Raw genomic sequence first — 12,379 nt, 5'->3', positions numbered from 1 at the left:
GTTCAATTCAGACTTTTTACCAAATGTTGAATTTGCTTCAACTCTCACTTTTCTAGTGTGTGGGGTGGCCTTTTTATATAAACCTGGATATATTGGGGATGGGGGACTAGCTGAATCCTGCACCCCTGTCCCACAGTATTAAGGGTTTATATAGGACAAATGGGTAGCAGGCAATTCCTCTACCCTGCTGGCAACAAATAGGGTGCCCCACACATTGGCTGCAATATAGCAGTATACCTTTTTGGTTTGTGATTTCAGGCTAAGGCAGCAGGAGACATCATAAGCCTCATCCGAAGTATTTATTAGCTGGCGCAGCATGTCTTGGGATAAGGGCATTAGGTCTTGGTCAGGTGATTTTTCCACTATATATCCCAGGGCATGCTTGCTCAGTCTCCAGTGATTCTGTAGTTGCTGCAATATAATCTAGTAATGCCAGGCAATGCAAAAGCCAAGCTCTGTCACTTTGAATTGCAAAGTCTCTATGTATTCATAATGCATAAACAGACTTCTACCATACAGCACTCAGATGCTGTCGTCTTGCAGGTCCGGAAAATTGGACAACTTCATAGCCTTTTATGAAAATGCTATATTCCCCCCCACCCTCCTCCACGCCTCATCTTTGGGAGTAGTAAATTATGCATTTCAGAGCAGGAAACATTAAGAAGCTGCCTTTATTACTAACAAAACTCTGGGTCGGTAGGATAGGCAACGACAGAGCCTCTGACAGACTGTTAATAACTTTTGTGATTTTTGTTTCCTGGAGGTGATGTTTTATAATATGTGCCCCCCCCCATTCCATTTTATTGTAATACTTATTCGGAAGATCATTGTTTCATTTGCTCATCTCTAACTTCTTCCTGAGTGAAAGGATAGCCTAGTTTGGGAACATTGTCACTGGGGGAAAGCCTGCATTGTATCTTGTCTGTGGAATCAGCTGCTGATTTTTAAGGATTGTCCTAGTAGTCCACTGAGTGACTTCAGGGACTGTTGACATCCCTCTTATTTATTTTATATAATCGTATGAGAGATACCCAGTGCTTAATTTCCAGAAGAAGACATGTCAAGGTTGAAGTCTGGCTGCAAAAACCACTCTTAAAGGGCAAAGGACCCCATTTCCTACTTTGGCGAGTCCTTGCAGGGTTACCTGGTGCTAGGCAATGTCCTGTGGCTGGAAGTGGCCATTTAATTTTCCCACAATGCCCTTGATGAAGCAATGTGGACAACCAGGTTAGTGAATAGAGTGTCAGACTAGGACCTGGGAGACCCGGGTTCAAATGCTCACGCAGCCATGAAGCTTACTGGGTGGTCTTTAGCTAGTCACTGTCTCTCAGCCTAACCTGCTCCGCAGGGTTGTTGTAAAATGGAAAGGAGGAGAGCCATATGCACCACCATGGGCTCTTTGAAGGAAAGATGGAATGTAAATACAGTGGAGCCTCGTTTTGCGGCCCATTCTAGTACTTCCGGATTTGCTGTGGATGTTTGCTGGAATGGATGCAAGTGGAGGTGGATGCAGGATGAGGTTTGACTGTATAACCAACCACCAATGTTATGCTACAGTCAATTCAAATAGTGACTCTCAGCTGCCTGGCACTTAAGGTGGAGTGGAGAGATGTTAGCAGTGTGTTGCACCCCAGCAACTTCCTGAAGATGATGTGTGCTCACTTTCAGAAACCTTTTCCTATAATTCCTTATTTGAAGGGTCCCTCCCCCACCGCCCGCATCACTCTCGAAAGAGGGCATAAGCTTGCATAACATTTGTAGATTCCAGTTTATCAATTATTGCTGTGATTTAAAAAGAGCTACAGTCTATCTCAACATAGTGGGGAAAACTGCGAAAGCGTGTCCCTTGTGCCTGCTCATTCTGTTGCTCAGGAGTTAACTGTTGACAGAAAATTTCAAGGCCCCCTCTCCTCAGAGTTCTCTATATTTAAATGGAACTTGGACTGAAAAGCCCTTCAAGTGGGATGCCTTCAAATCGAGGGCTCTATTAAGAATGACCCATTTGAACTTGAGCACTGTGCTAGCTTAAAATAGTGGCTCCACTTAAGAAGGGAATTTCTTCCATGTGTGGTGGACATGCCCTAATTTTTTTTTAAAGGGATACTATTTATGAAGAATTAAAGAAAATGTTAAAATGTTAAGACATACATTCCCCCCAAAACCCCCAGAAATGTTTTTATTGGGCCTATTAACAACAGACATCTCAAAAGAGATGAAAGGAATATTTTTTGTATGCGGTAATGGTGGCCAGGATAGTAATCGCTAAACATTGGAAAAGTAACATAACACCAAAGAAGAAGAAGAATGGGTCCTTAAATTGTTAGAATATCTTGATCTGGCCAAACTCACAGGCTTAATAAGAAATTATTACAACGAGAAAATAAGGAGAGAGTGGGAAGCCTTTATAAATTATATGAAGAGAACCGGATCCCAGATCCATACTTGTTTTAGCTTAGAATAAAAACCTCACAGGTTATTAGAATGTTTTTCCAAAATTTAACCATTACAGACAACCAGTGATATGAGAAATAAAGATCCACATGGAATTAGTTGGAAGTCATTTTTCACTTTTTCTTTTTATCTTTATTTCTCATTTTTTAAGGAGAATATAATGCTCATATTTTTGATTGTAGTCTATGTAATTATTTTGTATCCTTGTATTTTTGCTTTTGTATTTTTCTTTTCTGTTTTGCTATTATTGGTTCGCTTTATTTAAATTTTGTTTTTATTATGCATAGGTATATAATTTTTTTTTTTTAAATAGTGGCTCCAAAGTGTCTGGTGCTGCTGTTTTAAGGGGGAGGAAAGAGTGTGCTATCAATGGGTTCTGCCAGGCACTTGGCAGCTGCCTGAAAATGGTGGGTTGAAGCCAACTGAGTGAGTGCACGACTTTCACTCATGCAACTTCGGCTGATGCAATGACTTCTGTTCATGCAACAGAACTTGCTCTACCTCTCCTCTTTTATGTGCCCTCCTATTCCCTCCAGTTCTGCTCTGGAGGGTTGGGAGCCCCCTAAACAAATTGTGTGTGTGTGTTTTTGTAGGAGTTAGGGGGTGTTTTGTTTCATATTTCCTGGGAGGCTGGCAGGAACTAGTTTCACAGTTCTTTGGATCCTAGGCACAATGCCTTGTGCAGAGTGTGACATCCACATTGAGGACAAGAAGCTTCATGAAAAAGGAGGAACAGCATTGTGAGTTAGAATATAACTAAACAAAGCTTGTTCAATAAAAGTTGGAGGTGTTGGTAAATTCTGCATGCCACAACAAAGTAAATCATTTCCCTTATGTGTGTTTAAAAATATTGTTTCAATTGGGACAAGATTAGAAAGGAAAATATTGCATTTATTTGTCAACTTCAGCTGTCAAAAATCCTGGGATCTGATCTTAGAATGAGTTCCTCTGAACACGTGCCAAGAGCCTTTCCTCCAGAGAAAGGGAACAAATGTTGTTGTTGTTTTGATTTTGTGTGTGTGTGCACACAATATGTCTGCCATGTGATGGCTGCTTTAAATCACTCCCCCCACAACAGCTGTCTCCTTCCAGTGTGCTTTTGACACGCATCAGTTCAATGTGTGGCTGAAACAATTCCCCCTTGATGCTATGGTATGGCGGTGGGGGCAGATGTTATAGGTGAAGGGGATCGAGATACGGATATGCTCGTACCCCTTCCAATCTGCGCCCCATCCCGACAGACGAGGGTAGGGTGAGCAAGGATTACTCACCTCCTTCACTGGTGTTGTGCAATGCCAGGTCTATAGGCAACAAAACCGACACCCTGCGAGATTTCTTCATCTCGCAGGGGGTTGACCTGGCTTGTGTTACAGAGACCTGGGTGCGCGAAGGGGATACTGTTACCTTACTAGAGATGGCGCCCCTGGGTTTCTCCGTCCTCCACCAGTCACGGACTGTGGGCCGGGGGGGAGGGGTGGCATTATTAATCCGGGAAGATTGTTCTTTCAGGGCCCTACCATCACCATTGATCCCCGGCATTGAATGTGTTGGCCTAGTGTGGGGCTCCGAGGTGAGCTTGGCTGTCTGGCTGGTGTACCGGCCACCTAGCGCACCAGCAGCCACCCTGTCAGGCCTGCTGGAGGCGGTGGCCGGCTGGGCCTTGGAGTTCCCTAACCTATTGGTATTGGGGGACTGCAACATCCATGCTGATGCCACTTCCTCCTCACAGGCTCTGGACCTGGTGTCTTCCATGGCGACACTAGGGCTCTCCCAGGCCACACGCTGGATTTGATCTTTGGCGTCGGTACAGGTGGCGCTGTGGGTTAAAGCCTCAGCGCCTAGGGCTTGCCGATCGAAAGGTCGGTGGTTCGAATCCCTGCGGCGGGGTGCGCTCCCGCTGCTCGGTCCCAGCGCCTGCCAACCTAGCAGTTCGAAAGCACCTCCGGGTGCAAGTAGATAAATAGGGACCGCTTACCAGCGGGAAGGTAAACGGCATTTCCGTGTGCGGCTCTGGCTCGCCAGAGCAGCGATGTCACGCTGGTCATGTGACCCGGAAGTGTCTCCGGACAGCGCTGGCCCCTGGCCTCTTAAGTGAGATGGGCGCACAACCCCAGAGTCTGTCAAGACTGGCCCGTACGGGCAGGGGTACCTTTACCTTTACCTTTAGATGTGATCATGTTTCCTTCGATGAAGGTGCCATGGTCTGATCACTACGCTCTGAAAGCCAGGATTGACGTTCCACCCCCACCCTGCTTAGGTGGCGAGCCGATTTGGGCTCGCCCACAGAGGCTGATGGACCCTGATAGATTCCGTCAAGCCTTGCGGGACCTTTCTTCCCCTGGTGACTCATTGACTGAGCTTGTTGAGGGCTGGAATACCCAGCTCCTGGCAGCCATCGATGAGATCATACCTAAGCGCCCTCTGCGACCCCGCAGAAACCGGGCTCCCTGGTTTACCGAGGAGCTCCAGAAAATGAAGCGGGACCTCAGACGGCTAGAGCGAGTATGGCGGGGTGCCCGTGACGGAGTTTCAAGAACATCTTATAGGGTTTTTATGAAAACCTACGAGATGGCAGTGAAGGCCGTTAAGAAGTCCTACTTCTCGGACTCCATTGCATCCGCTAGCTCTCGCCCGGCGCAATTATTTAGTATAATTCGGTCTTTAACGTCCCTCGAAGGACAGCCAAATTTAAATAACAATTTGACACACAGCTGTGAGGCATTTGTGAGCTTTTTTGCGGAGAAGGTCCTGTTGCTCCGCCATGACCTCCCTGCCAATTTGGATACAATAAAGGAACTGGAGGCCCCTCGACCGTCCTCGGGTCCAGTATGGACCACTTTGACCGGATATCCCCAGCCGATGTGGACAGACTCCTCCGAGCTGGAAAGCCCACCACTTGTCCTCTCGACCCGTGCCCGTCCTGGCTGATTAGAGCGTGTCCAGACGAGGTGCGGGCCCCCCTGGGGGATATCATCAATTTGTCCCTTGGCACCGGGACATTCCCAGGGGAACTGAAGGAGGCAGTGGTGCGCCCGCTTTTAAAGAAAACATCATTAGATCCCTTAGATCTATCCAATTACCTCCCGGTTTCGAATCTTCCATTCCTGGGTAAGGTGATTGAGAGAGCGGTTGGTGAACAGCTTGGTAGGTTTCTGGATGAAACATAGGCTCTGGATCCATTCCAGTCCGGCTTCTGCGCTGGTCATGGGACCAAGACGGCTCTGGTCGCCCTAACAGATGATCTCCGCAGACAGCTGGATTGAGGCGGGTCAGGGCTGCTGATTCTTCTAGACCTGTCAGCAGCCTTCGACATGGTCGCTCACGAACTCCTGGACCACCGCCTTGCCGACGTGGGGATCCAGGGCACAGTCCTTCAATGGCTGCGCTCGTTTCTTTCTGGTCGGGGACAGAGGGTGGCGCTTGGGGGGGAATTGTCATCCCACCACTCCTTGGTGTGTGGAGTGCCCCAGGGTGCAATACTCTCCCCAATGCTTTTTAACATCTTTATGCGCTCCCTCGCCCAGCTTGTCCGGAGTTTTGGGCTGGGCTGCCATCAGTATGCTGATGACACCCAACTCTATCTGTTGATGGATGGCCATCCTGACTCAGCCCCAGACACACTGATCAGATGCTTGGAAGCTGTGGCTGGATGGTTACGTGGGAGCCGGTTGAAGTTAAATCCTTCGAAGACAGAGGTCCTCTGGCTGGGACGGGACGATATGGGATTGAGGGGGCAACTCCCATCTCTTGTGGGGGTGCAATTAGTGCCAGCACCATCCGTTAAGAGTTTGGGTGTAATCTTCGATACCTCCCTCTCCATGGAGGCGCAGATTTCAGCTATAACAAAGGTGGCATTTTTTCATCTCCACCAAGCTAAGCAGTTGGCTCCTTACCTTTCTCACCCTGACCTAGCCACTGTGATCCACGCGACGGTCACCTCCAGACTGGATTATTGTAACTCGCTCTATGTGGGGCTGCCCTTGAGACTGACCCAGAAACTCCAGTGGGTGCAGAATGCCGCAGCGAGACTCCTTACGGGGTCTTCGCTGCGAGATCACATTCATCTGGTGCTATACCAGCTGCACTGGCTCCCGGTGGAGTACAGGATCAGGTTTAAGGTGCTGGTTTTAACCTTCAAAGCCCTATACGGCCTAGGACCCTCGTACCTACGGGACCGCCTCTCCTGGTATGCCCCACAGAGGAACTTACGGTCTTCAAATAAAAACATCTTGAAGGTCCCAGGCCACAGAGAGGTTAGGCTGGCCTCAACTAGAGCCAGGGCTTTTTCGGCTGCGGCTCCAACCTGGTGGAATGCTCTGTCACAAGAGACAAGGGCCCTGCAGGACTTGACATCTTTCCGCAGGGCCTGCAAGACAGAGCTGTTCCACCAGGCCTTTGGTCAGGGCGCAGCCTGACTCCCTCATTTGGCAATCTTTACAAAACTTTAGTTTATGGTTGCCATCAATTTTGATTTTAATTAATTTTTATAATGTTTTTATAATGTTGCACTGTTTTAGTGTTGTTAGCCGCCCTGAGCCCAGCTTTGGCTGGGGAGGGCGGGATATAAATAAAATTTATTATTATTATTATTATTATTATTATTATTATTATTATTATTATTATTATCATTGGTTAGATCTGCACGACAAAGGGCCATCATCCTCATGGGAAGCCCATGAATGCAAACAGTCCACTGTGTGGAGAGGACCACCACAAGTTGTGCTTTAAAGCACACTGATATTTGCAACTGAATTCTGGGCAGTCCTATCGATTCAGCGAGAAGACTCCAGAATGCTTGTTGTCTGTTGCAGCTTGTCTCTTCTCAGAAGAAAGAGAACTTGGATGGCTTTAAAGGAGGATTAGAAAATCCACGGTCAATAAGGCTATACTTGCTATAATGGCTATGTCCTACCTCCACCACTGGGGGCAGCATCCCTCTGCGTGCCAGATGCTGGGTATCACAAGAGGGGAGAGTGCTGTTGCACTCGGGCACTGCTTGCAGGCTTCCCATGGGCATCTGGGATGCTGGACTAGGTCGGCTCTTCTTTGGTTCTGAACTGGGGATTCCTTTTAGTTGTGCCCTTCCTGTAAGGCGATATCAGTGGGTGCTAACTGGTACTCCCTTCTATAATGAGAACAGAATTAAGGCAATATCATTCCTTACCCATCATGGTTCCTGCTACACTGGCATCCAGTCCCATACATAAAAGTTCTCTTTAGGAGTTTTTCTGAATATCAAGAGGGTGAGAAACATACATGGAGATTGAGTTCTGCCAACTATGGTCTTGTAGTCCAATCTTTCTCATCAAATAGAATCCATTTTTTCGCACCATTCCTGGTGTATATGATCTACAGAAAAGTCACTGGGAATCTTTGGAGGAACAGTTTTAGGGGTAACTATAAAATGCAAATAAGATTTTCATGATGAAATATTTTAAAAACAACCATGACAATATTTACTTTCTCCCCCTTCTTCCCAAATGACTGGTTTTGCTTATATGCTGCTGGCAGATGGGATGTGGATCATTTTAATTAGATTTTATTGGACTGTTATATGGCCCATAATTGTGATCATTACTCATTTTCACTCTGATTCAGGCAGTGCCTCTGCTTAGACATGATGGCATTTTGATGAGACAAACCCCGTGTCACTTGTTGTCAAAGCAATGGAAAGAGATGTTTTTCAAGGTAAAGTTGGACTAGATTAATGAAGGATACAGGTTACCATTTTAATTTTCAGTTGTGTCCAAATTGTACATATAATAAACAAAGCTCCTGTGGTCCTGGGCCATCATCATGTCATAGAGGGGGAAATAACAGAAGAATATTGTTCACCAGTTTCTAGAAGCCAGACAATTAACTCTTGGGAAAGGGGGCTTGAATTTGCCAACCCCTGGTCTAGAGTATTGGTTATTTTTGATCATCCAGTGTTGTTGGAATCTGATCAGCCTCATCTAGCATGGCCAGTAGGCTGGGATGATGGGAGATGAAGACCTGGAGATCCAGACTACCCAACCTTGGTCTAGAGTATTGGCTATTTGTGGCCCTCAAGATGTTGCTGGACATCACCTCCCATCATCCCAGACTACTGGCCATGTTGGATGCTGTTAATGGGCAATGTAGTCCACAACATCTCGAGTCCATAACTGGTTTCACCAGTTCTAGTGCTTTGAGAGGTAGCGTATCTCTCATTTGTATCCACTTTAACAAAATTAGGTGGCCTTCAAACATCAAAGAGACCAGAGAAATCTGAACATTCTAGTTTGTTCCTCCTTTCTGCCTTCTAATAGTGAACGTTTATTGTAAGTTAAGCAACTTAAATGGCTTAACTTACAATAAATTACACTAAAGCAAGGCTTGGGAATTTTACTGGGCAGTCATATTTTGGTTCATCTCTCCATTTCTGTATTGGTCCACCTTACTATCTCTGTATCCATCCTTTGATGCTCCATCTGTGAATTGATGACCTATCCTCATTACTTTTTCCACACGCCCTTCCTAAAAGAGTAGAGCACTTTTTCTCTCACTGTTTAATCTTCATAGTTTACAGCCAGAAGATCTGGTGTGTAAATGGGCTGTGAATAATGACTCGCCTTGCTGTAGCTTTGTCTGTGACAGCTGGACATCTTGTTTACTTTGTCTGAAGAGATGACCTCCACACTTGCTGGTGCAGGGTGATTTTTCTCTCCCTTTATGCAAAAGAGACTCTTCGTCTTTTACAACTCTGATGGACTTGTATATAAATAGCTGTGTGTGCAGCAGAATTCAACCCAGAAGCCTTAAGCAAAGTCAGCAGCGGTAGGACTTTTTGAGCCCAAGTTAGAAACCACATGGAGCTTAATCATTAATCACCAGTCTTTAATTAACAGCTCTGAGCTTTGAACAAAAGGCGCTTACCGCAAGGCTGCTGAGGAGCCCTGAACCTCTTTGGTGTGTTTTCATTTGGAGAACCCAGTGGTCTTCAGAAGAGAAGCTGATAGAGCAGCAACCCTTTGTGTCAAGGGTCAAGATAATAAGGAAGAGCAGATGTTTGTGGCCTTTTCTAGCCTGGCAGCAGTTTCAAGCTGACTCAACATGTACAAGCTGCCAGGTCTCCAAAGCAAGAAACCTATTGCAGCAATGACTCATTGAGAACAGGAATCCAGGCGATGTTTGCTGTTACCAGCTTTGCACAGGTGAGAGTCAAACCAGGTAGAAGGGAAGCTTCTATTGGCCTGGGAAAGTTGATGTTCAGAGTGAGATTGTTCAAAAGGGAGGGGGGAAAGCACTTTGCAAACTGTCCTGAATACTCTTTACAACTTTGTGAAATTTTATTCTAATATGGTCTTTCCCTGCCTGGTTATTATATGATGTTGCAGTAAAATGATAGTAAAAACACTTCTGTGAATCGGCACAGATTAATAAAGGCTGTTTTGCATTAGACACATTTTGTGGGGGGAGTGGAGGATGTTGTTAGCCCCCCTCCAAGTACCATCAAAACTGGTAGTGGATCTTACCTGAAGTCACAACCAAGCAGTAAAAGGGAGTTTGGGGAGCATGGCTCTGATTTTGGGTTGCTATTATGGTCATGTATACATTAGACCATGGGAATTGCCTTCTAAATCTGGCCTGTGAACAGTCCGAGAATCAGCGTGTTTTTACATGAGTAGAATGTGTCCTTTTATTTAAAATGCATCTCTGGGTTATTTGTGGGGCATAGGAATTTGTTCATTTCCCCCTCCCCCCAAATATAGTCCGGCCCCCCCACAAGGTCTGAGGGAGAGTGGACCAGACCTCTGCTGTAAAATTTGCTGACCCCTGCTTTAGACAATGCATTCCCATCCCACCCTACTCCAAAAACATGTAGAGGCAAAGCACTCCAAAAGTATTGCAAAGTTTAAATTTGACCAGTTTAGCATTTGACCTATAACCATGTCCTTTTGGTGTCACATTTGATGCCCTGTGAATACCCTAAGCTGTTGCCAGTAAACCTGGCTAAAAGCTCAGATGGGAACTGCATGTATCATGCCCAGTTAACTTTGGCCATCACTAGCTTCCAGAATGCATCCTCATCTGCTTGATGCAATGTTTGAGTTACAGAATTGACTGATAGAAACAATCCAAATATGCAGGGCAACCCTACACAGGTTTACTCAGTCCCAGTATATTCAGTGGGGTTTATTTCTGCATTAGCCACTTCACCACTGCAAAAAAAAGAAAAAGAAAAAAGAGAGGACGAAAGAAGGGTTATATATTTGTATATTTCCGTATGCTCATCAGATGCAAATTTAGAAATGATTGCTATAATTTAAGCAGAAATAAAATGTGTTACATGATAGTGGGGGAGACAGTGACAAGGGCTGGATCTAGACACATCAAAGAAGTGCTTCGGTTAAATGGGTTGCAAACTTTGTATGAGAAATCGAGTAAGCAAAAACAGAACTCCACAGCACCCTCTGGTGTTACAGTGTTATAATGCATAAATGACGTATATAAAGCGTTTTTTCTTTGTCAATGTAGATGTAGCTGAGTCCAAGGTGACCAGTGTGCCTGCTGGCCCCTGGTTTCCAGCTCTTAAAATAGAGTATGCCTTCAAACAGAGAACTGTCCTCCATTAGCTATTCAGATAGAGGGCTGTTTTTTCTTTGATCGTGGGCCACCTGGCTTAGTGGGACACTAAGACTATAATTCCAAACACACTAGAGAGTATGTAGAGTGCTCTTTACTCCCTAGTAAGTGTGTTTAGAGCTCTGGCCTTAATTAAGCACAGTTCTTAATATTTAAAAAGAGCAGTGTTGGGGCTTTATGTTGCCTAGAAGCCACACCCTGTGTCTTAATAGCTCTTCCTTCTAATCACAAACAAGAGAGTTGATTCTGGTTCACTCATGGTGAGGGAGAAAGCACTCTGCACATGATAGAAGAGCTCCCTTCATTATATTTTAGGGCCAGACTTTGGCAACAAAAACCTGGTTTGGGGCTATGCCTAGACATAGGAATGAGAATTTGTTTTAACCATAAGTTTTCAAATGGTAAAAAAAAAATCTGGACAAAAATAAATATCCCATATATTTTCTTGCTTCCCCCCATCTTATTTCTTTTTCTCCATGTCAACACCAAACAAGACAGGACTAAAATTAATGGGGAAAGCAGCAATTAGCAAATTAGGTTAGCGGCGTGTTGCAGTGTGCCATGGCTGCCAGGTGTGAGGGGTTCTGGCAGTATATTTATTAGCGGCTGTCAGAAAAGTGACACTTTGATGAATGGAGCTGGGTAATCAGCACCCTCCGACAGTGAGCACTTCGAGGCCTCAACATGCTAAACTGCAAAATCAAACCTTTTTTTAACCCCCTGCACAAAAATAATAGAAGACCAAACCCCCTACCTACCCACCCCCATTCCTCTATAGGGGAAATATATATTTTCCATCAGGAATTAATGATGTTGATGATAAGAGAGAGAAAGAGAAAGAGAAAGAGAGAATGAGAGTGTATGTGTGTGAGAGAGAAATGGAAAAATGCAGTTTTATGTAGAAGAATTTCTGGGGTATGGATGTCTCCCCCCCCCCCCCCCAAGATAAGTATCACTTTCACATTTTGGGAAGAAGAATACTTAAAAATATGGGCCATGTAGATCCATGGCTGGTGGGGGGGAAACATCTTGTTCTGGTAAGATGAATCAAGTCCGTGACTTTGTGTGTGTTGCACCCTAATCCACAAATCAGTTAATTGGAGGTTTCTAAATTAATTAAACTGATTGACTCACACAACAATTTTATCACTTTCTGTATCTGTACTCAATAAATTAATAAAAAAGAAGAAGTACAGGTCTGGTGGCTGCAAAAATAGGCCACAAGAGACGGCATGTGTATGTATAGCGGTGCCTCGGGTTAAGAACTTAATTCGTTCTGGAGGTCCGTTCTTAACCTAAAACTGTTCTTAACCTGAGGTAC

The sequence above is a fragment of the Podarcis cretensis genome (assembly GCF_951804945.1).
Source record: "Podarcis cretensis genome assembly, chromosome: 6".
Taxonomy (NCBI): Eukaryota; Metazoa; Chordata; class Lepidosauria; order Squamata; family Lacertidae; genus Podarcis; species Podarcis cretensis.
This window is presented reverse-complemented; position numbering follows the sequence as displayed.